We start from the raw sequence: 25,830 nt of genomic DNA on the forward strand, positions 1-25,830 counted from the left end.
GAGCAGAGCTCTAGAATACAGCCTTTCTGCAGGGCTCAAGTGCTCATAGGAAACCCACATCCAAACGCACCACAGTTATATCTAACTGATGCTTCATGGTGCACTATTTAGTTTTTAGCTATTAGCCATAGTAAGGCTCAGGATCCATCACTCCTGCTATTTCTTCTCTAGGGAAAATAACCAAGAGTTTGGTCTAACCACAAATCAGAAAGCAATGTGCATAGCTGACCATGCTCAGTTGTTGTGTCTGACTCTTTGTAACCCCATGGACTGGAGACAGCCAGGCTTCTCTGTCCATGGGATTTTCCAGGCAAGAATACTGGAATGGGTTGCCATTTCCTCCTCAGGGATCATGTCAACTCAGGGATCAAACTTGTGTCTCCTGCATCTCCTGCATTGTCAGGCAGATTCTTTGCCACTGAGCCACCTGGGAAGCCCAGCATAGCTGACCTCTGAGAGTGAATACATGACCTTAGGTTCTTAAGGCTGAGAATTCTGAGTGGTTCACAGCCTTCATCCCTAGAAACAAGGTCTGAGAAGCTGCTGAAATTACATGTGTATCATGAGCGTTCTGAAGGACAGCATCCACGGCTTCCATCAGATCCTCACAGAGGTCTTTGATTTCAATCCAGCCACTGAAGATCTGGAGTTACCTCCCCAACTTCCCAGCTTGGCTCAAAGGCCCAGGGATGGGACATAGGTCCCTAGTAAGGTAGCCCAGCCATTTCTTGGCAATTTCCATTGCCCAGGTGATCAATACCTGGCCCCACAGAGACTGAGGTTTGGGCAGTTTGTCCCACTAGGACCTGAACAAAACCTCTCTCTCCAGGTATCTAGCCCATGTTGTCAGAACCAGGGCTGCAACGTAGCAGTGCTAGGACGACCTTCCGCAGGCATCAGGGGCTGCTTTTCAGGAGTGTGTATTTAAAGACAGGTAATGACAAGTTCCCCCAAAGTGAGGTGTTTATATGCTGCCCATATATCTCAGAAGAGCCTCGTACGTGGAAGCCACATCTGGAGCTGGTGGCGTCCATCAGGCCCAGTTCTAACGGACTGCCCCCGAACGAGATTTCAGTGATGGAGGCAAGACGCAAGTTTGTGGGGGAAAAAAGAGATCCTCTCCTGCCATCTGGTGGCTAACGCTAATTATGCACCTTTTTACAACTTGTATCTGCATGCAGTTCAGTCTCAGATCTTTGACCCCAGTATGAACTCCTCGCTTCAGTTACATGAAGCTGCAGCTCGGGAATTGTATAAGCGCGCGCCACACAGCTTATCGGTGGCAGGGCCCAGACTGAGGCCTAAGCCTTCTCGCTGCCTCTCAGGAGCTCTCTCGCACCCTGCGGCGTGTTTTGTGTTTGATCTTTCCTACCTTGTGGCCCTTCTCCGGGGACGGGCACTTTCCATCTGGAACAAGGTCCGGGCTGGCTGTACCCCTCCACGCTCCCACACTCCCGCGCCTCCCTCTGTAACAGATTCTCTCTCTACCCAGGCTCTCTCCATCGACTTTCCTGTGTCCTTCACTTGACAAGAGACCCGTGAGAGCAGAGACGGTTCACAGCCTAGAGCCCAGCAGATATAAACAGATGAGAGAAGTCACCTGTCACCTTGCTCACCAGGTGAGCAGCGCAGTCTGTGTCTGAACCAGGAGCACCTTCCTCACACCTCTCACCACAGCCACTGTCTTCCCGTTCTCTGCTATGAAACCCCATGCTCCTGGGGTCCTAGAAAGAGCAGGTGTGGGTCCCCTTGTGAAGAGCTCCAGCGAGTAGGAGGCCCAGCCAGGACAATACTGAGTGGGGGCCGCGGGTGCCCGAAGGGCAAACAGAGAATGTGGTATGGCTGTCAGGCTCAGGGTAGTTTCGATGAAGACTGTTCAGGGAAGTTTCTGGGACTTGAAGGTGAATTCAGGAGAAACTTGGTGGAGAGCAGCAGGAACAACCAGGCCCAGAGGTGGGGCAGGCAGGTGTGTTAAGGGTCCGTCTGCCATGTGGAGAACTCTTGAGAGTTGTGGGGAGAGGAAGCCTAGCCCAAGAGCTGCACCAGGGCCAAATGAGAAAGGCCTTAATGGCAGGATCTGGGAGCTTAGCCTCAGTTTCCAGGGGAGAGAAGGCCATGCGAGACTTTAAGGAGAACAATGAGATGGGGCCTGGACAGCAGTGGAGTCGATGAGTCAGGAAACGCTGGATTAAAAAGTGTGGCCCAGTGGATGTCCATAGAGCTCGCTGTTCTCACACTTCATCATGCTTTCGAATTCCCAGGAGAGCCAGCGTGAATGCAGATTCCCAGGTTCCCTCCAGAGATTCGGGTTCGGTAGGTCTGCACATTTGCACTTTCAGCAAGAAGCAAACCCTTTGAGTGTTTCTGATACGTGTGACTTGAGGGCACACTCGAGGTATCACACAGGAGAATGAGAAGAGGAGAGAGCAGAGGACAGAAGGCAGCATGTAGGCGGTGGGCAGTGAAGGTGGTGGTGGAGGAAAAACTGGAAACAGGAAGTGGAAGGGAGAAGCCGCGCCTGAGAAAGGGAAGGAAGACGGCTTTAAGGAGGAGAGACTGTTCCTTCCCAAATACAGGCAAGGGACTTGTCGACACAGTAAGGGAAGGAAAGAGTGGAACAAATGAAGAAAGTGGCATCCACATACCATGTGTAAAACAGCCCAACCTGGTGGTCTGTGATGTCCTAGGGGGAGGGAATGAGGGGAAGGGAGGGAGGCTCAAGAGGGGGGTGATATGTGTATAGTTCTGGCTGATTTGCATTGCTGTATGGAGGAAACCAACTCAACATTGTAAAGCAATTTTCCTCCAATTAAAAAATTAATTTAAAAAATAAAATAGGGACCAGTCACACACACATGAAAAAAAGGAGAGACTAGTTCCTCAAAACAAACTCAACACGGAAGTTAAATTAGGTATGAAGAGACAATGGGTTGATGGGATTTGGACAACTACACAGTCGTTACTGACTCTATCCAGCAGTGGTTTATTGAACAGTGGGAACAAAAGCCAGACAGCAGAGGGTAGGAAGTCCCTGCAGGAGAGAAGCACTAACACTCAGGGGATTTTCCTTCTGGAAGCTTGACCAGGAAAGAAAATGAAAAGGGGAATGGAGGCTGAGTGGAAAGGGACTGATAGTGTGGAAGCATTTTGGTTTTAGATGGGAAAGACTGGGATGTTTTTCCATGCGCTGGAGGACGCATGGGCTGACATCAGAGCAGAGGGTCCAGGAGACATAGGTGGGGCTCCCAGAGCGCAGGCAGGATTGGGGAGCAGTCCTGAGCCCCCAGAGGCAGGACCCTCCTTTCCTGAGGCAGATGATAAGAGGAAAAGTGTGAATGCAAATAGGTTTACAGGTTGACTAAAGTAAGGGACAAAAGAAAACAAATAGTGTAAATAAGTAAACTTACCTTGTCAAAATTTGAGTTGATAAGTAAACCTGGGAGAAATAGAGTTCATTAAATAACTAGATTAAGTGTTAAAAAAAATGTTGAGTCTCAAATGAAGACCTAAAAACTGACTTTAACCATGCAAATGTAAATTCTGCACTTGGTTTAAAAATTAGCATCTGAAAATACAAAAAAGGGCAACTTAACCTAATGGCAGACAACTATTTTTAAAAAATAAAAATTGATTATATTCTCCATTTAACTAAAAAGGATTATGAGACTCTTAAAAGCTAAGAATTTGAGGTTATCAATGTAGGATCCAGGGATTTGCAGAATTCTCGCTTAAGACTGTTACTCCATCCCTTTCTAAAGGAATGAAAGTGAGGAAGAGTGGGTGGTGTGATTGTTGAGACAACTTAATCTATACTCTGCTTTATATTTAAGTCATTCATTTGCAAACTTTGATCTTTTAACTGTAACTGGAAACTAGTTCATTGTGCTCTATCTCAAATCTAATCACAATGATCTCACCAAATGAAACTCACAAATCTCCCTGACCACCTAGGAAGTCCTTCTAAGGCTAAAGAATCCTAAATCTCCACCCCTCAGATGCTCTGATGGCCTGGGTCTTGTGAGTGAGGTAGGAGGCTCTCCATGAATCATTCTCATGATCAGTTAGGTTTGGAAGCTACTGAACTGATTAGAAAATCTTTGGAGGTGTCTGGTTGCCACACTAAGCTACTAAAAAGAAACAGAACTTTTTTCCTTTTTTCAAGTATTCAGAGCTATCAGATTATGCCTTTGGGGAGTATGACAAATTATATACCTGAAACTATGGCTAATTATGGTCTACATCAAATCAGTCAGTCCTAAGGGAAATCAATCCTGAATATTCATTGGAAGGACTGATGCTGAAACTGAAGCTCCAATACTTTCGCCACCTGATGAGAAAAACTGACTCATTGGAAAAGATTCTGATGCTGGGAAAGATTGAAGGCAGGAGGAGAAGGGGACAACAGAGGATGAGATGGCTAGATGGCATCACCAACTCAATGGACATGAGTTTGAGCAAGCTCCGGGAGTTGGTGATGGACAGGGAAGCCTGTCGTGCTACCGTCCATAGGGTCGCAAAGAATTACCACCAAGTGACTGAACTGAACTGAACTGAACGGCGTTTGGTGGTATTGCGTAATGTTAGAAAACTTGCTCAGGCTTATAAACTCCTTTAAAAAGTTTTAGTGTTCAATATAAGCCTAATCACTCTAATCTTTTCAAATGACTAGTATTCATGAGTAGTATATTTATGTGCAGTGATGCTGTGGATGTTATGAAGAGAGACTAATAAGACAATAAGAGATGGTCCAGAACTAACTCATCACGCCCAAAAAACAACACAATTGAACAAATCATGTATCATCTTTATCCTTCCGGTTTAATTTTATTAGTTGTCATATCTCTTTGAGTTATAATGTGTATATTGTAAAGTTCACCCATTTTAGGGTACAATTGGATGAGTTTTAGCTCATTTACAGGGCTGAATAACATTCATCACAGTTTTAGAATACTGCTGTCACTCCACAAAGTTCCCCCACACCTATTAGTTCCCCCCCACACAGCCCTACAGCCCAAGTAAACCTATGATCTGCTTTCCGTCTCTAAGGTTTTGCCTTTTCTAGAAATGTCACATAAATGGAAACACAAAGTATTTAGTTTTCACGTTTGTCTTCTTTCACTTCACATAATGTTCATGAGGGTTCATCCTTGCTGTTAACACAAACACATAGTTCACTACTTACTTTTAGCTCTTAATATCTCAATCTAGGATCCATTTTTAATTCACTTGTGTGTATCATGTGAAGCATTGTGAGTGTACATATGCATATATGTATGTATGTATTTTTGAATATGGATAGCCAATTGTGCCACCACCACCTAAAAAAGCTGTTCTTATTCATTGAATTGCCTTGGCACCTTGGTTGGAAATCACTTGACCATAAATGTGTAGGTTTATTTCTGGATTCTCTCTGCTTTCCATTGATCAACATGTCAGTGCTTGCAGGAAGGGTAAGCCTTGATTTATGAAAACTTTGTTTCAGTTACGTATACTTAGTTACTCTGTGAAATGTATTTCTTACTAAGGATTGTGGTAAAAATATTATCCAGGTATTGCCAGATAATATTCATAGTAAGACACAAAAAAGGGCCCTAGAATAGACTATCAGGATGCATGAGGATGGTGAAACATGAGTGTAGCCTCACACTTTGCAAAAGGGGAAATTGAGGCTGGGAGGGAGGAAGTAACTTACCCAAAGTTACACCAGAATGCAACCCAGGTGCTCTTTCTGATGCCCCCATCTTCCCAATGCGACTGCTTTTCCTCCCTGTTCTTCAGCAACTGCTTAAGCTATTTCCACCCCATCCGCCACTGAGGCTGTTCTGGCAGCAGCTGGCTGAGCCCATGTGGGCGCAGAGCTGGGCGGGAGTCTCCCTTTCCTCAGCCTCCTGAGATTGCCGGTCTCCCCGAGCCCTGAGCTGCCTGCAGGATGGCCCTAGACGACTTGGCCCCTGTGCTCCATCCCCTCTCTCTTCAGGGACAGTAGAATTGGCTTTTCTTCAGGAACTCTTCTCAGAACAGATAGAAGAAAGTCATGCCACCGACGTCAAACGGCTCTTACACAACAGCAGCATCTTGCTGAGTATTGTGCAAATAACTCCGGAACATATGGATTGAATTTCCCTTCACTTACTCAGGAATGTAATAAGTCATTGCCGTGGAGGAAGGCTGCCACTGGGCCCTGACACTCAGAACACTTGAAAGAGTCGTCTCCCTGTGCCAGGGACCTCTTGGTCTGGAGCTCCCCCATCCGTCTCAAGTTCAAAGGGCTCCTACCCTCAGCAAGGCACTGGCTGGGTGGGTCACAGAAGCAGCGTCCCAGGCTCACTGCTGCCACCCTCCTTCGTAGGAACACTGTGCTTCTAACCACATAAACTGGGCAGAATGTCTGCTCATTAGTTCATTCATCCATCCACTCATTCAACTAGTACTTATTGAACCCTATGGGAGCAGGGGGAGTAAGAATATCAGAGTGAACAAGAAAGCACAGCCCTGTTCTGGTGTCCAGTGAAAGAACTTTCTAGGACTCTGAGTTATCAAAGCTTTTGAATGGTAGTGAGTTCCCTTCAGAGGCTGATAGAGACTCAAGCATCAGAAGAAGAATTGGGTGGCTGAGCTCTGAGATTCCTCCCAAGGTCTCATGAACTTTTAAGTTCTTGGAATGTGGCCACGGCTCCCTTGCTGCCTGTGTCCCTTTGGACGGCAGCTGCAGAAGCTTAGCCCCAGAGATTTTTGTTGGAAGGCATGGGTGGTCTCTGAAGAAGCAATAGAGGGTCCAAGAAAATCAGATACCTGTTTTTCCTGCTGAGAAAACTCTTTCCTTTCTTATTTCTTTTTATAGCCTGTCTTCTCTATCTACTCAGAAGAGATTTGAGAACTTTACCCTCTTTAACCACAATTTGGGAGGTTCTGACTATGCTCAGGAAGCAGAGCTGAATAATCAGGTCCTCAGCTTTGCCTCATTTCCCTACTGCTACTGCTGCTAAGTCGCTTCAGTCGTGTCCGACTCTGTACAACCCCATAGATGGCAGCCCACCAGGCTCCCCCGTCCCTGGAATTCTCCAGGCAAGAACACTGGAGTGGGTTGCCATTTCCTTCTCCAGTGCATGAAAGTGAACAGTGAAAGTGAAGTCGCTCAGTCGTGTCCGACTCGTCGCAACCCCATGGACTGCAGCCTACCAGGCTCCTCCGTCCATGGGATTTTCCAGGCAAGAATACTGGAGTGGGGTGCCATTGCCTTCTCCACTCATTTCCCTAGAACAGTAATTTTCACACTTCGGCTGCCTTAAAATTACCTGGGGAGCTTCTTATAAGACAGACTGCTGGGCCCCACCCCTAGAGTTCCCATTCAGTAGGCCTGGTTCCTTCAGGGAATGTGGGTCTTCAGCAAGTCCTCAGATGATAACTGCTGCTGGCATGGGTTCTCTGCAAACCCAGAAGATAGCTACAGGCCCCAAGTTCCAGGGGGGAAAAAATGCAGATTTGCCAGGGAGCTTGGCCCTGAGGCCTGGAGCCAAAGAGGAGAAAGAGATGCGGGCTGGGAGGAGGGTGACAAATGGGAGGGAGTTTGACAGATATCAGAGCAGGGACCGGCCCCTCAAGAGAAGGTCACTCTAGCTTTTCCTTTTCTTTCTCCCTTTCCACTTGAAATGAAGCACTGCCCGCCCAGCCCTTCTGCCCTCACTCCCACCCCTGGGAAGTCACCAGAATCAGGTGAGGATAGCCCCAGGCTGAAGTTCTGAAGTTCTCCCAGGCAGAGGGAGGGAAAGGAGCCCTGGGGGGAAGACCTCCAAAGCCCAGGACTCACAAGCCCGGAGAGGAGCAGAATGGACTCCATTCCAGACTGGTTTGTTGGGGCACGTTCGTGGTGGGTGGGGGACTGACTACGGAAGTGGGAGCTTGCCTGTGGCTGTGCTTGTGTTTGCCAAGACCCCCGTGTGCCGCAATGGAAAGTGAGGTGGGAGATGAAGAAGAATAGCTAACTTTTATTTAGTACTTAAGTAAGCATCCCTGGTGGCTCAAGAGGGTAAAGCGTCTGCCTGCAATGCAGGAGACCTGGGTCTGATCCCTGGGTCGGGAAGATCCCCTGGAGAAGGAAATGGCAACCCACTCCAGTATTCTTGCCTGGGAAACCCATGGACGGAGAAGCCTGGTAGGCTACAGTCCATGGCGTCGCAGAGTCAGACATGACTGAGCAACTTCACTTTAAGTAAGCATCAAGCCCTGAGTAAGCACCTGAAGTAGGTATTATCCCCGTTCTAAGATAGTGGATGCTCCCCAGTTACGCAAGCACCTGCCCCAGCTGACACCTCATATCAGATCCTGCACCCCTGCAAGCCATGAGACTTTGACCAAATCAATTTTTCTGAATCCCAGTGTCTCTGCCAGTGTTAAAAAAATAAAAAAAGGTCAATATTGAGTGCTTCCAAAAGGATTTTAAGACACAGATAAAACAGCAAGGTGAAATAATGAGGTGAGATGCAGGGAGCTGTGCTGTGTATATCTCAGCCCTCCACCTAACGGTTACTAGCAATGACCCCACCAATGGCCTCTAACATTCACTTAGAGGCCTTATGTTTGGTTCTGGGCATCACTGGGTTAACATTTCATCTTGTTTTAAATAAAACCATTACTCACCGGTGTAACTAATGTTTTATTATTACTAATTCCAAAACCATTACACCATGGAGCCAGAGTTTAAAAAGAATTTAATTGAAGACCAAAACATGCCCAGTAGCATTGCCTATTTTGTAAATAATTTCTGTTCCAAATCCTAACTTGGTGCAGCTTTTTTGGTATATTTCAGTTTTCAGTGTGTGATATAAAATGGTTTCATGGTATCTCCGTGCAGAATCCTGAAACATTCAGAAAAATATTAACAACAATAATTATCCTTCTCACTTTTGTAGCACCAAATGGTAGGCTGAACCACCACTCATGTCTTTTTGTTATAGATGAGGAAACAGGCCCAGGCAAGCAACATGGATTGCTCAGGTTCTTAGATCTGAATCCATCCATTCAGGTAGCATGCGTGCAGACCCAGTGTTCTTTGTTTTATCCATGCTACTTCCACAGAACATTTGAGAAAAGAACATGCTACCCCACCCAACACTATCAGTGAGGCTGTCTTTTCATCTGAGTGTGTGCAGCCATCCATAGGGAAATGCCTTCTTAGAACCAACACCCATTCCAACCCCCAGCTGCTAATTTTATGAAGATTTCTCAGGCTCTGGGAATGACTTCAGCGGCTTTGATCAATAAGCTATGTCCTGGAGTTTTGTTGGTTGTGTTCTTTGTAAGTGTCTCTGGGGAGCTGTATGGTTTCACAGGGTCCCAGGAGTTTCCTGCTAAGACCATGAAGAAGGAATTCATGGGGCCTGGACTCCATCTCAGGCCTGTCCATGCTGATCCTGCTCGGCCATCTCTCCAATGGACTCTGCACTCTGTGTTTAGTGCCTATGGAAACGACAACAGAAGGATAAGACCCCTTCCGGACAGGGGACCCTTGAAGATCGTATCCAGGTTACTCATCGCCTAAGAGAACACACACACTAATCACCCCTTCCTCCAGACAGGCCATAAATTTTTCTGTACCTGTCGAAGTGTAACCTCGTGCTTACTGATTATTGGCTAATTGTTTAACTGTCTGAGCACATGGCACATAAGTGATGGGGTTATTGGGATTGTATTTACCCTTCCTTAGTTTATGTAAGTCTCAAGGAATTTGGGGTGGTGGGTTTGGACACGTACACATGGGGTATAAAAGATTTTCACAAATGCTGGTCGGGGTCCTTGGCTAAGAGGAGACTCTGCCTTGGGCCCGCCGGTGTAATAAACTGGACTCCACTATCTGCATTGTCCTTCTGAGTGAGCTTGGTTCCCGGAACGTGTGGCTACAACAACCATTGTCCTGGAAAAAGTCTAGAATGACTCTCAAGTGACTTGTTTTTTCTCTCAGAACTATAAACATGAGGCATTTCCTGGACTGTGTACTCATATGTCCTCTATTTTCTTGATAGACAGCAGAATCTTGTCTCTCTTGTGGTTAAGATTAGAGACTCTGGATTTGTGTGAACGTCGCTTTGTTGCTTGTTGGGTATATGACACTGGGAAACTTAAATTTTTCTGAGCCTTGGTCTCCAAGTCTGTATAATGCAAATAATAATGATGCTTAACTCAGAAGGTTGTTGGCATAAACTAAGTGCTTGATATATGTATACTGTCATTTTAATTATGCCTTTCTTTGCATTCAGAATAATAGAGACTTTTGCTTCCATGAAAATATCTTTTTGAAACAAGAGAAGGGTAAAGACCTTTCCAGATACACAACTTTAAAGAACTGGAGGATAAATCCATTAAAAATATGTAATAGAGATATGTTGGGGGGAAAAAAATCAATGAAATCAAGAGCAGCCTCTTCGAGGAGGTGATAAAATTGACAAACTTCTATAAAAACTGATCAGCACAAAAACAGAGAAGATACAAATTACCAAATTCAGAAATAAAAAAGGTGACATTACTAAAGACTTTATAAGTATTAAAAGTACAATAAAGCAATACTACGACACTGTTATGCCATTAAGCAAAAAGCAACACAATATTGTTAAACTTCCAATTAAAAATAAATTTTAAAAAAGACAGAATAGATAAAAAGTACAAATTCCTTGAAAAACACAAAAATTTACTCAAGATGAAACAGATAACTTGTATAACCTTTTATCTGTTAAATAAATGGAATTTGTAGTTAAAATTATCTCCCCACAGAGAAGAAGGGGGGAAACTCAAGCCTATATAACTTCATTGTATTAAGAAATGCTTAAGAAAGAAAGGATACCAGTTCTATGCAAACTCTTTCAGAAAATTGAAGAGAAGGGAATGCCTCTCAACTCATTCTTTGAAGCCAGTGTTTTCCTGATACCAAAATCATATTAAAATGCTACAAGAAAACATCATACCAATATGCCTCAAAACCATATGTAAAAAATTATTTTAAAAATTTTATAAAATTGAATTCAACAATACACAAAAAGATTAATATATCATAACCAAGTAGAGTTAACGCAAGATTAACTTTCTGAAAAAGTCAAGAAATCAATGTAATTTACCATATTTTTAATGTGGTAAATTTTTAACACTGACATTTTAAATGTTAACAAATGAAATAGAAGTAGAAAATGGAATTCCCTGGGGGTCCAGTGGTTAGGACTCTGTGCTTCCACTGCCTGGTCGGGGAACTGAGATCCCATGAGCCGTGTGGCATGGCCTAAATAAATAAATAAATAAAGGCAGAAAAAAATAATTGATAAAATCCAACAGCCATTCCTGGTATATATTCTCAGCAAACTAGGAATAGATGGGAACTTCCTCAATCTGATAAAGGACAGCTACAAAAATCCCACAGTTAGCAACTAACGTAATGGCAAAGACTGAGTGCTTTCTCCATAAGATCAGGAATAAAACTTTGATGTTCAGTGTCTACTTCTATGCAATATTACGCTTTTGGTTACAGCCAGTGCAACAAAGCAAGATAAAGAAAAGAAGTAAAACTGTCTTTATTCTTTTGATGATATGATCATCTATGTAAAAAATCTGATCGAATCTTAAAAAAAGCTATTATAACTAAAATGTAAATTCAGTAAGATTGCAGAAGACAGAAAGAAATCACTTCTATTTCTATATTAGCAATAAGCAATCAGAAATCAAAATAAAAATGTCATATGCAATGAAATCAAACTTTATGAAAGACCTAGAGATAAATATGACAATAGGTAGATAAGAACTATTCACTAAAAACAACAAATCATTACTGAGAAATTTTAAAGAACTTTATAAGTGAAGAGATATACGGTGTTCACTTAAGAATACTGAATGTTCGGGAGGAGCCAAGATGGCGGAGGAATAGGACGGGGAGACCACTTTCTCCCCTACAAATTCATCAAAAGAACATTTGAACGCTGAGCAAATGCCACAAAATGACTTCTGATCGCTAGCAGAGGACATCAGGCCCAGAAAAGCAGCCCATTGTCTTTGAAAGGAGGTCAATGAAAGTTTATTGAATGAAAAAAAAAAAAGGAGAATACTGAATGTTCTTAATATGAACACTTAATTATTCTTAAGATATCAATTCTTCCCCAAACTGATGTATAGATTCAACAAAATTCCAATCAAAATCACAGCAGGCTTTCTGGTAGGAATTAACAAACTATTTCTAAAACAGCTTTGAAAAAGAACAATGCAGGAGAGCTAACACTACATATTTCTAGGTTTTTCTAAAGCTACAGTAATTAAGACAATGTGGTACTGGCATAAATCCATAAATAAATGAACAGAACAGATTGAGAAACCAGATACAAATCCACACTGAAGGACAACTGACAAAGGTGTAAAAGCAAATCAGTGGAGAAAGGATTGTCCTTTTTAACAAGTGATGCTGAAACAATTGGATATCTATTTGCTAAAAAATGAGCTTCAATTCAAATCTTGTGCAATATACAAAAATCAGCTGCATATGGATCATAGACCTAAATGTAAATCATAGTATCATAGACCTAAAGTGAATCTAAATCTAAAAATTTTAGAAGAAAATACAGGGAATAAAAAAATAAAATACTGGAAAAACTATTGTGACCTTGGTGTTAGAGACTGAACATTTGTATCCCCCAATATTCGTATGTTGAAGCCCTATACCTCAATGAGATAGTTTGGAGGTGGAAACTGGGAAGTAATTAAGCTTGGAGGAGATCATGAGGGCGGTGCCCGTGATTAGATTAGCGCCCTTATAAGAAAAGACACCCTCTCCTTCTCCCATGTGAGGACACCACAAGAAGGCAGTCTGCAAACCAGGAAAAGGGCTCTCGCCAGAAACCCAATCTTTGGCACTTTGCTTTTGGGCTTCCCAGCCTCCAAACTGAAAAATAAATGTCTGTTGTTTAAATCCCCAGTACATGGTATTTTATTATTGTGAATGCTGGGGTTAAGCAAAGATTTCCTTGATACAACACCAAAAGCATGATCTATAGAAGAAAAAAATTGATCTTGTACTTCATCAAAATTAAAAAGTTTTCCTCTGCAGAAAACATTAAAGTAATGAAAAGACAAGCTATGGACAAGGGAGATATATTTGCAAATTATGCATCTGATAAACAGGGTGTGCTTAGACTCTTCATCATGTAGGGCTCTTTGTGACCCCATGGACTGTAGCCAGCCAGGCTCCTCTGTCCATGGGATTCTCCAGGCAAGGATCCTGGGGTGGGTTGCCGTTTCCTCCTCCAGGGGATCTTCCTGACACAGGGAGCAAACCCATGGCTCTTGTGTCTCCTGCATTGGCAGGCAAATTCTTTACCACTAGTGCCACCTAGGAAGTCTGATATACAGTGGACTCATATATAAATAAATCAATAATTAGGTAAAAACACAATTTAAAAACAGGCAAAAGGTTTGAACAATTTACCAAAAATGATACATGAATGAAAACACTTAAAAATGCTCAAAATTATTAATTATTAGGGGAATGCAAATTAAAATCCAATGAGATACCTCTACATATATATGATAATGGTTTAAATTTTTCAAAAATCGAACTTACCAAGTTTGGGCAAAAGTATGGCACAACTGGAATGCTCTTCACTATGGTGGTAATGTAAAATTGTACAACCACTTTGGAGACATGTTTGGTAGTGTATTAAAACATTAGACATATACCTACTATCTGATCTAGCCATCCCATTCCTAGAGATGGACCAAATAAAAATGGAAGCATCTTTCCAAACAAAGACACATATATGGATGTTCACAGAAGCTCTATTTGTAATAGCTGAAACCTGGTAATAATCCAGGTGTCCATGAACAGATGAATAAGCAAATCATGGCATATGAACTAATTACATGTGTAACAACATGAGGGAATCTCAAAATAATTATGCTAAGTGAGAGAAGCCAGACAAATATGAGTATATGCTGTATGATTCCGTTGGCTTAAATCTCTAGAAAGTGCAAATGAACCTGTAATGACAGAAAGATAATCAATTCTTTGCTAAGGAAGCAGGAGCAAAGTTAAGTGGGTAATTCTGAGTAAGAACATTTCCTTTTCTCTGTTTCCTGTTCTCTAACAATATCTCATTGTAGAGGTTGAAGTAAATAATGCATATCACACCTGGAAAGAGCTAAGTCTCCGTAGTATTACTCATTCTGGGTAATCCCTTCATCACTGAGTCTTACTTCAATTTTTGCCATTACTGTAGCTCTTGTTTTTCTTTTGGCCTCTTGAAATCCTACTCATCTTTTCAGGCCCATCCTGAAAGCCACTTTCTTTGTATACCTATCATGGTCCTTACTCTTACTTTCTAATTATATTAATAAAAATTACTATTGGTTGAATCTCCACAGAGGGCCAGGAGCTTCACAGGCAATTTATAAACATTACCAAGGATTGGCTTCCCTCATAGCTCAGTTGGTAAAGAATCTGCCTGCAATGCAGGAGACCCAGGTTTGATTCCTGGGTCGGGAAGACCCCCTGGAGAAGGGATAGGCTACCCACTCCAGTATTCTGGCCTGGAGAAATCCATAAGAGTTGGATACCACTAAGCAAATTTCACTTTCACTTCACCAAGGATTAATCACCAGTCTTATAAATATCTAGATACAAGAAAATTTTATACTTTTCTCCAGAGAAGATTGACTTTCCTTAGAATCCCAAAGGTATCACTCCTTTAAAAGACTTTAAGAACAACTGTGTCCTTGAAACAAGATGTAAAAAAAAGGGCTATCATTTCTCCCATCTTGTGGGGAAAAACAAAACAACTCAGGCCCGGAGAGTTACCACAGCTTACCCAAATACCCTCACTGTCCTGATGAGTGCAGCGTTGAGCATCACGTTCTGCTCAACTATCAGGGTCTGCTGGCATGTCTTCAGAAGGGTCATGCTTGTTCACAGTCCTATATGGGTAAAGACACATACAGAGCTCTGCGCCCCTTCCTGCTTTAGCCCCTTCATCTAAGGCCCGAAAATATTTTGAAGCCCACCATTTTAAAATCATTACCTGAGGGTTGGCCAGCTTTCTTGCAATGCTTTTTTTGGGAAATACTTTTGGTCTTAAAATCCTGCTTTTAAAAGAGGGATGGGGTGGAGAGGGAGGTGGGAGGGGGGACCGGGATGGGGAATACATGTAAATCCATGGCTAATTCATTTCAATGTATGACAAAAACCACTGCAATGTTGTAAAGTAATTAGCCTGCAACTAATAAAAATAAATGGGAAAAAAAAATAAATCAATAAAAAATTAAATTAAAATAATTACCATTAAAAAAAAAAAAAGGTCATTATGGTTCAGGTTCACTGTTTTGTGACAATTTAAATTAGTACTGCAGTTTGGCCAGAGAATGCTGATGGCCCCAAGGCCCATGTGCTCCAAATGCCCCCCGGGCTTCAGCCAAGCTGTGCTCTGGGCTGGGTCTGGCCAGGAGGTCGTCTCAGCTCTTTTCCAAACAGCTTTAGTTCCACTGAATTTTTCCTAGCCTGGGAGCGGCTGAGAATCAGGCAGCCTGGGTTTGTTAGGTATTGTAGCTCCAGATTATCCTCCAATCTCTCGCGAACTCATTACTGTTCTCAACTATGAATTTAAAAACAAAACAAAACACTATCTGATCGTGTCATTCTCCATTTAAACATCTTGCCTTTCTGTGGCCTAAAATGTCAGCGTTCCTCAGCCCTTTCAAGATTTCGGATGGGATCAGGTCTGGAAGCTGTGGCAGAAATTTGAATTTTTCAAGCGCCCCACATGACTCTCATTTACCCAGAGTTGAGAAAATCCCCAGCCTGCCTAGTAGACTTTCCACATCTAGTGTGGCATGCAAGGCTCCTTACACCCTGACCCCCACTCACCCCCTTCCACTCTTCCCCCATCTCAGTAAGTGGCAACAATACAATCTTGAGTCAGAATTCTGGGAGTTGTCTTTGCTGTCTTCCTCTCCCTCAATTCCTCACTCTCAATTCTCGGCCAGGTTCAGACTTTTCTGAAAGACAAAATATATTTTGTCTTTATCCTCTGGGTTCGATGTTCACCACCACCAGTCCGATCCATCCAGGCATTCTCTCTCCTAATCTGGGCTTTATTCATAAAAATATAAATAAATAAACAAACATTATATTTTATTGTTGCATTGCTACAAAGATAACTGGATTCTTTATTATATATCCATTATTTATTTTTTAATTCTGACTTTAAAAGAAATTAAAATATTTTCATGTGCCCCAGGCTCTGTGCCCAGAGCGCCCGATGGTCCTAAGTACTGCCACAGGCTCCAAACTGGCCTCCAAATCCATTTTCCTCACGATAACCAGAGTCCTCCTTTATCCTTAAAATCCCCTGCTTAAACAGCCCTGATCAGCCACTGAAAGTTTTGCTTATTATAAATATGAATAAAGCGTCTCACCATATCCTCCACACAAGTAACTAGTTATTTGTGATTTATTTCCTACCACTTTTTTCAGCTGTATATGGAAAATATATGCAAAATATCTATGATATGAGCAAAATATGTATTGTGTGTTGAACCTATTGCTTTTTCATTAAATAAATAGTATCCTAACGCACATACCATTCTTCAACCTGCCCATTTCACTCAACAGTAAATCTTAGAGATAAATCCAGGTTGATGTATATATCAGTAGATCTTTCATATCCCTTCTTATTGTTGCTTTGTGTTCCATAGTATGACTATATTATATTTAGCCATTACTCCACTGAAGCCTGTTTTTCACCTTGACAAATAATGCTACAATAAATATGTTCACAAATGGAAGTTTCTCTAAGACAGATATCTTGAGGTAAGATTATTGGTTTGTAGGATATGCCTCTTTTTATTTTGTTAATATCCCCAGATTGTATTCCAAGTAGCCAGGCCACTTTATGTTCTGACAAGCATGATACACGTGTACTTGAAAGTGTTGAAATTGTTAGTCGCTTAGCCATGTCCAATTCTTTGCAATCCCGTGGAATAGTCCATGGAATTCTCCAGGCAAGAATACTGGAGTGGGTTGCCATTTCCTTCTCCAGGGGATCTCCCCAAACCAGGGATTGAACCCAGGTCTCCTGCACTGCAGGTAGGTTTTTTACCGTCTGAAACACCAAGGTTCTAACGTGTTTATTTTTCCACAATTTCACCAATGCTAACCAGCTCCAACATCCTCCAGTAACTCTTTCTGAAAGGGCCGGCAAATGGTAGGCTTTGTAGAGTCATTATTTCAGTTTCACTTTCATAATCCTTCAGCTAGTAAAAAATGATAAATTTAAAGATATTTTCTTTTTTCACATTTGGATATTCTCTATTTCCCTTTTGTTTCCACGTGGCTGGTGAAAATGTCTGAATGATAATCTAATTTCATTTTTTTTCTCTTAAAAATTGGTAATTTTAAGATTCTAATTTTATTCTTAGTACATTGACCTTTCATGACAAGGAATCTAGGTCTAATTTTATGTAAATATCTCACTTGGGTCTTGGTAGATCTTTTCAGTCTGAGAATTCTTGTCTTTTCTCAATTCTTGGCCAATTCTAAGGCCAATATATCATCAAAGTTTGTTTCACATTCCCCCTCTTTATTTCATTTTTAAAGAAAATTCTATTAGACATATGTAAGAACTTCAGAATCTATATCCCTTTATTTTTTTCTATACTTCTGATCTCTTTATCTGAGAGAACTCTTCAGCTTGAATTTTCAAATCATTAATTAATTTTTCATTTGTAGCCATTCAGCTATTTATACTTACAATTGCATCTTACTTTTTAATTTCAATAAACATTTAATAAATGCAAAATTGTTACTGTAATTTCATTAATTGTCCAGTTGTTTTTTTTTTTTCGCATTTCAACCTGTTCTTCTTTCAAATCTTTCGCCTTGTCTCATAGATGATATCCCCTCCTTTAACTTGCTGGAGACAGTTTATTTTAAAATCCTGTTCTTGTGATTCTATTAACTCTATTTCCTTCCATGAAATCCTTTTCTTACTGAGTTTAGTATCACTTTTCCATATACAGGCTTTGACTCTTGTTTGGCAATTTTTCTGTGTTGGTGATTCTTGCTCCTTTCCCACTGACTTTGCATACAGTCTTGTCAGCCCCAGCAGGACTGTGAAGACCTACCACGTGGTCAGGATGGGTTCCCACTGTGGGAAACTCACTGCCACAACTTCTCATCCACCACCCTCCTTTTATGGACTTTCCCACTTCCTCATCCACAGGTCATTCCTTTTCTTGATTCTGAGTGCAGCTGTTGACATTTCTATATCTTTATTATTTCTATGAACTGGGTTATAAAAATGGGGAGTTTCCACACATGTGATGTCCAAGTAGGGTAGTCCATCGCTGAGAAATCACCAGCTCTTCACTAACAAACTTGTACTCATCCTATTGATTTTAAATAACAGTTCACCATGACTTTGCTGACCACTCTGCATAAATTAGGCCCTTCTATTATCCTCTTTCATAGTTCTGTGTAGCATTCATCATAATTTATAATTATAGACTTAATTGTGTGTTTACCTTTTTAGATATCTTTCTAAAAATTTATTTAGACATCTATGCATTCAATAAGCATTTCTTGAGTTGAAAGTACAAAGGATATTGTTCAGAACCTCAGATTATTGTGATGAAAGAATGACCCAAGTCAACAAAAAAATTGCTCTATAATTTGACAAAATGCAATTTAAAGTGTAATTTAAAGTTTAAGCATAAGGAACAAAGGTGGTGTTTACTTCCATGTTGAATGATTGGGGAAAATTTTCCAGAGAAGCTGATGTTTAAGAAAGATTTCAAATGATAAATAAGAGGAAGTTCTGTAGAGAAATGAGGAAGAAAATAGCATTAAGGACCAATAGAACCGAGTATGTAAGTGCCTACAGACAGGAGATAGCATGATAAAATCTGGAATATGAAATGAATTTGGAACCAGTTCTAGACATTAAAGTGTGATGTGTAGGCGTGCTGGTTCTGGGGAAGAATACAGAGGTGAAAGAGCAAGCCCATGTAAGAGTATTGTGTCATTCAGAATAGGCTAAATTATCTACAGTAACAAACAACACCAAGAGTTCAGTGGCTTCACACAACAGTTTCTTTCTCACTTAGGCAAAGTCTGCTGTGGATCCAGGCCTTTCTCCAGGCAGCTGTCCTCCACATGTTGGCTCAGCACTGCAGGCTACTTCAGTTTCACGGCAGCATTAGACTTTAAGGCTCAAAGGCTATTCTAAGGTATTTTTATTTTATTCTCTAGGCAAAGGAAGGATCTGAAAGGTCTAGCAAAGGGAGAGAATTAACGAGACTTGTATACTTATAAGAGTGGTACTAAAGGTAAAGAAACCAATGAGAAGTTATTGAAATAATCCAATGAAAACTAATGAATCATTCCACTAGTGCAAGGGCAATGGGGAATGGATGCTATGCATAATGATGGATTTTAAAGACACTTATATGTGAACAATAGGAGTTATTGATTGATGGCAGATGAGAAGAAAAGGAAAAAATAAGTCAGTGATGACACTCAAATATCTGACTTGAATTTCTGATTTGATAGTAGTTCATGAACATTGTTCATATGAGAGAATGAGCAAGTTGGATATAGATAATGACTTCTGCCTAATGGAACCTTCAGGTGGAGGTGAGAATAGACATTTGATTTGAGCATGAGGAACTATGGGAAGACATTTAGCCTAAAGAAGTAGCAGATTTGCTAGTGATCAGTATGTAATGATTTTTAAAACTATAGTGAGATGTATGAGAAATATTTGAGAAGACTGGTTATGATTAAGTTTCTGAGCTTCATGGTTTTAGGAGTGCCATCAAGCCCCTGAAATTATATCCCAAATTTGAAGAACAGTGCTTATTAATGTTTCTTGGAAGAAAATTCATTCCACAAATATTTATTAAGGGCCTATTTTGTGCAAGCCAAAGGCATTATTCTTGGTACTGGGAATAGAGCAGTAAACAAAAAAACACAAAAATATTTGTACACTTGCAGACAGTGTTATTCTAATGGGGTGGAGAACAAGCAACAAACCAATAAAAACTTAAAATAAATACCATCTTAGCTGGTGGCTAGTGCCACAAAGACAAATGAAGCAGGATATGGGGAGAGCAAATGGGGGTGAGAATAGAATAGCACAGAGTGGCCAGGAAGGACCTCACTAATAAGGTGACATTTTTAGAAAGAATTGAAGGAGTGAGGGAGTGAATTATGTGGCCTTGTTGGGGATATTCCAAACAGAGGGAATGTGGCTTTCATTAGATTCTCAATGATTTACCAGAAATATGAAGAATCATTCCTCTGAAGTAAGAAAGTCAAGAAACTGGTTTCAAATAACGAAGAAGAAGAAAAAGAATCCACCAAGGAGTGATGGTGATTGGTTGTGGAATTCAGAAAAGATATAAAGCCAAGAGAATCTGATAGACTGGAAATGGAATGGTGTTAGAGGGCTGGCTATCCTGATGAGGTTGAATTCTAGGGTTATTGAAGAAGTCAGACTTAGAAAGATGGGAGACAGTGGTCAGGGAATGGGGTATCACAAGAGTAAGATTCCAGACGTAGATATGGCTATAAGCAGAGCAGATGGCTTCGGTGAAATGGAAGAAATCATCATTAAACGAGATCAAGCAATGAGAGGCCATTGTCACTGAGGATGTCGGGAGAAACTGGGAGAAGAGAGGTGGGCACGGTGTCACTTGCCCAAGTTATTAATGAAAGGAACAGAGGGTAGGATAAAGAAATTAGAAGATGACAGTAATAGAGATGAGTAGAGTGTGCCAGGATGATAGAAAAGCAGGGGAATTTAGAAGGAGTTTGGAAAAGTAATGGTCATAAAACAGCACTAGAAAGTTAGGGAGGTGATAGTCCTGAATCCCCTGACCTTTCACAAAGTCTGACCCCTGCTCTTCATTTGCTTCTGAAGGCCTAATTAATCCTGTCCTATGGTTGTATCTTCTTGGTCCATGTGGTCTTAGCATCTGAGGAATTTCTGGGGCAGGGGAGACCTAATATGAGTGAATAGCAACTAAGATTCGTATCAAACATATTTAGGTGAGCAAAGGTAAGGCAAGTATAGATGGTGTATTAGCTTCCTAGGGCTGCCATACTGAAATACCACAGACTGGGTCACTCAAGTAAAAGAAATTAATTTTCTCACAGTTCTAGAGGCCGGAAGTCTAAGATCAAGGTGTGGGCAGCTTTAGTTTCTTTTGAGAGCCTTTTCCTTGGCTTGCAGATGGCTGCCTTCTTCCTGCATTCCCTCATGGTCTCCTGCTGTGTTTTCTGTATCCTAAACTCTTCTTACATTAACAATTAGATTAGGCCCATTCAGCCCTATTTTAACTTAATCACTTCCTTAAAGCTCCTATCTTCAAATATGTTCATATTTTGAGATACTGGGAGTTAAGGTTTCAATATATGAATTTGGGGAGGAAATAATTCAGCCCATAACAGATGGTCTATGTTTCACGTACCTAACCCTAGGGCACATCACCACTCCTAGGACTGGCAGAACAGAAAAACACAGAAAATGTCCCCAGGCCCACCTTCTGCTTCACTTCTTGCTACACAAGGAAAATAAGCTCTGTTTCAGCACTAATCAAGGTTTCTCTTATCACCTACCAAACAAAACCTTAACTTGCCCAGTATTTGTTAATTCCATGTATGTGGTGCTTGAAATTAGCTTGACACTGTGGTGGTATGGGCTTAACGCTTTGGGAGAACTGCTATTAGACAGTCTGTATTAGTTTGCCAGAGCTGCCATGACCAAGGATCAGAGACTAAGTAGCTTATACAGCAAAAATATAGTTTCTCACAGTTTGGGAGACTAGAAGTTCAAGCTCAAGGTGTTGGCTGGTATTTTCAGGAAGTTCAAGATCAAGGTTGTTCTTCTGAGACCTCTCTCCTTGGCTCACAGATGGCTGTCTCTTCACCCCATTTTTCCTCTGTGTGGTCTGTATCTTAATCTCCTCCTCTTATAAGGATACCAGTCATACTTGATTAGAGCCCACTCTAACAACCTCCAGTTTAATCACCTCTTTAAAGATCCTGTCTCCAAACACATCCTGAGATACTGGGGGTTAGGGCCTCAGCATATGGATTTTGGAGGAGCACATTTCAGCCCATAATAGAGCCTGGTTTATTTTTTGCATATAAATTATTTTTCCGTCCCCTAAATTCTTGCAGTCACATGACAGCATGGCTCAGGAATGCTCAAAGTCCACAGGCAGGATCAGGGGCCTACAGATGAGGGGAAAGAGAGCTGGATTTAGGGTCAGGAGTCCAAGGCTCTAGATGCTGATCATTCTCCAAAAATGGGACACTTGTGCATGGGAGCTTTTAAAATTATAGACTCAAGAGCCCCTCCCAAGATTCACTGAATTTGAATCTTCTGAGATGAAGTTCAGGCATTGTTATTTTTTAATTTCCCATGTTATTCTGATGACCTGATAGGTTCTGAAGTCAGGGTTTCCAGCATCCTGTCAGTCAGTGTATTGAATAACCCAAAATTTAATTCTCAGGTGTAATCTTTGGGGCCATTTATCAGTTTTTAGATATTCTATAGGAAGCCTGGATTCACAGTTGGCCAATAAAAACTCTTTGCCCAAATATTTTTCATTTTCCAACACATTCATGGAATTCCAGAAAGTCTGTGCTCAAGAGTTGTATATAATAAACACTTTGATAGAACATGTAAACGAAGCCCAGTTCTAGTTGCAGGAATGCCGTAGTATTTACTCTCTTAGTAGTAGGTTTCTGATCCATTTCCCTTACTATAAACGGGATCTTGAGCCAACATCCATCATTCTACACTTTTATGATTCTAACTGACATACTGTTAGTTTCCTAAATGTAAGTATGTTAACCTTTTCATCACCATTTTTTAAAACAAGTTGAATCTTCTTAGAAATTATCTTTCTGAATACCTATGATTGAATCCTGAGTGATGTAATGATATTATGACCACAGATAAAAGCAAGTGTAAAGATTAGAAGGCCACTCTGAGCTCTTTGACTTTTAACAGATTATTAGCAATTCACCTCACCACCCCCACTGCAATTTCATTCCATAGTCCTCACACTCACATTTATATGTGCTCCATGCTCCCAGTGGACTCCTATCCCCTGAGTTTATAGTGGAGGAAACTGATGTCCCTCCTTCCCCTCCTGCAGCAGAGAAAGTAGGTGACCTGCCCAAGGTCACATATGAGTTACCCATGTTTGAGTCTATTCCTAGACCACTGTCTTTCCCATTCTTCCCACTCTTCATGATTTATTCATGTTGCTCCAGGACATTCTTATCAAAAGATCAGGACTGTATCACCAGTGAAGCCCCACACAATGGGAAATTGCCCTGAATCCAGGCCAGATCAGTCCCAAGCCACAGTTTTCATGCAGTTTCCATCTGAGCCTTGGCTAACTCCCAAGGAAGCACATATCAGCTCTGCTGTATATTGGCAGAACTTTGGCTCAGAACATATTTCAAATGCCTCCCATTGAGCGTTGGCAGCCTTAAAAAAACATAGGAAATTATTCTGGGAGGCTCAGTGGCTCTGTGACACTTTACAAGGAGAAGCTGATGGCTTTCCCTCCCAAACTCTCCCCTCTCTGCCCAGAACAAATGACTGCATTTCCCTGGATGTGCCCTAAATTAGGAGAGGGCCAGCTCATCTGCAGCACTAATGGAGGCAATGTCTTTAGTGGGCAGGGCCCTCTGCATGGTGCAGGGTGCTTCGTGCCAAGCTCTTCCTCTCTTGGTTTTAAAAGGCTTGTATATTCCAAGAGAAATGCAGCCCATGTGTTTCTGATTCATTTACACTTAAATCATTAAAATGTTGTGTGAGAGTTATTTGATGTCTGAGGAGCCTGTGAGTCTTCTTAATGGGACTTTTATTTTATTTTTTAAGTCTAATAGCCATCACTTTATTTTTTTTTCATTTATTTTTATTAGTTGGAGGCTAATTACTTTACAATATTGTAGTGGGTTTTGTCATACATTGACATGAATCAGCCACGGATTTACATGTATTCCCCATCTCGGTCCCCCCTCCCACCTCCCTCTCTACCCGATCCCTCTGGGTCTCAATGGGACTTTTAAAGGGTTTTTTTTTTTTTTTTCCCTCTTGCCTAAACCAGAAAGTAGTATTTTGCTAAAACAGTGCCTAGGTTCAAACATTTCCTCTTCGCATATACTTGCACCCACAATATCAAACACACCCTCTTAATAATGCCCAGCTTAGTGAAGTTGACTTTTAAAGGTGATAAAATAGAGAAACTGGAGAAAAAAATGGAACAAGGAGAACTTCAGCAAGATTCAAGGCACTGTTCCCCAAAATGTGCCAAAGCAGTGTTATCAGAGTATGGAGAATGCATGTGTTTGCCTCCTTGCTTGGAAGGGGTGGGAGTCGTCTCTTGAGTACACTGAACAACTAAAAAAGAATAAGGATAATTTCCTTTAAGTCTCACAGCAACTCCTATTTTCCAGATGAGGAAATAAGATCAGAGATGTTAACTATTGAGTCCAAAGTATACAGTTCGCTTAAATAGAAAGGAAAGATTATAGCTAACTCTGACTCTAATTGCTCTTTTCAAAAAATGCCCCAAATTGAGTTTCTCTGTGACTGTGTTATGTATTTGTAATGCCATATGCACTATAATATGTTAGTGAGAAGCAGCACAACACAGTGGATACCAGCTCAGATTTTTCCCCATCACTTTCTAGCTGTGTGATCTTGGGTATCTTACTTAAATTCTCTGAGCAGTTTCTTCATCTGGAAGCAGGAATAATACTACTACTCAGCTTTGCAAAATGTAAAGAGAATCAAAAGCAGTTAACCCATTATTAGAACAGTACCTGACACATAGTGCTCAGTAAATATTAACTGCTAGCTGTGACAGCAGTAGGAGTAATAAGAGGCTGGATAATCTAGGCAAGTTATGAACTCTCTCGCCTCAGTTTTCTTGTCTGTAAAATGGGTACGATAGTGTGACCCTCTCAAGTTTGTGGAAGTAATTGAGATGATGTCTGCACCTAATCCTGTGCCTAGCACAGAAAAGGTGATCTCAGTGAACTGTACTTTTTATAACCAGACATCCCTCGCCTTGTTCAGGACTGGTGGTCATTGTTGTGGAGAAAGGGATTTCCTTATTCAACTTGGCTGAGATCTGGTGCTGTTTTCTCCACAATCCCTGGGTCTAGCCACGTACACAGGCCCAGGTCTCTTCACAGCCATGGGGTGTGAGGCTCTCTGGCTGCGGTGGGTCCTCCCCGGGTGGTATCAGGCCCCGGCACAGTCCAAGTCAGTAAAAAGCTCAAGCCTCACTTTCAGCTGGTGAGGAACAACTAGCCAGCTGAAGGACTGGCCGCTAGCTCACAAGCCCAGCCAGCTGCTCAGTTCACCAGGAAGCCTGTGGTTGTTTGCAGACAGACAAGCTTTGGGATTTGCCTAGTGTAGATATTAGAATTGCCTTCTTAGTATTGTCCTTGGTTAATTGATGTCCTTTTGCCAGTGTCCTGAAGACGAGCAGAGAATTATAGCCATCTGGCAAGGGAGACTGGGGAGAGCTGACGTTGTCCCTCTCCACTGTCTATACACACACACACACACACGCACACACATGCACACACACGCACCCGGTGATACAAATACCTATTCGAGCTCCTCAGTGATTCTCTCCCGGGAGCTGGAAGCAGCCGTTACAGGATGAAGGAGGGAACTGGAGGAGGAGATCTTGTAAGGAAGAAGACAGATTCTGTTCTGTCAGGTCCCTCTGAGTGTGTGTAAGAGCAAGTCAGAGGAGAGAGAGAGAGGAGAAGGC

At 41.6% G+C, this 25,830-nt stretch overlaps 1 long non-coding RNA gene across 3 annotated transcripts; it reads right to left on the reverse strand.

Moving 5' to 3' along the window:
• Nucleotides 1-2,950: 2,950 nt before the first annotated feature.
• Nucleotides 2,951-25,757, reverse strand: LOC110122557 (uncharacterized). 3 transcript variants are annotated; one of them, XR_011487252.1, is made up of 5 exons: nt 25,662-25,757; nt 15,881-16,011; nt 14,829-14,934; nt 3,408-3,436; nt 2,951-3,305 (listed from the first exon to the last, which is right to left on the reverse strand). It is a non-coding gene; the product is annotated as an uncharacterized lncRNA (long non-coding RNA). The 3 variants fall into 3 exon arrangements; XR_011487251.1 differs by lacking the exons at nt 2,951-3,305; nt 3,408-3,436 and adding an exon at nt 8,641-9,456 and having other exon boundaries at nt 25,662-25,750; XR_011487250.1 differs by lacking the exons at nt 2,951-3,305; nt 3,408-3,436 and adding an exon at nt 9,465-11,263 and having other exon boundaries at nt 25,662-25,750.
• Between the last annotated feature and the right edge of the window lie 73 nt (nt 25,758-25,830).

This window comes from Odocoileus virginianus, chromosome 4, assembly GCF_023699985.2.
Source record: "Odocoileus virginianus isolate 20LAN1187 ecotype Illinois chromosome 4, Ovbor_1.2, whole genome shotgun sequence".
Lineage (NCBI taxonomy): Eukaryota > Metazoa > Chordata > Mammalia > Artiodactyla > Cervidae > Odocoileus > Odocoileus virginianus.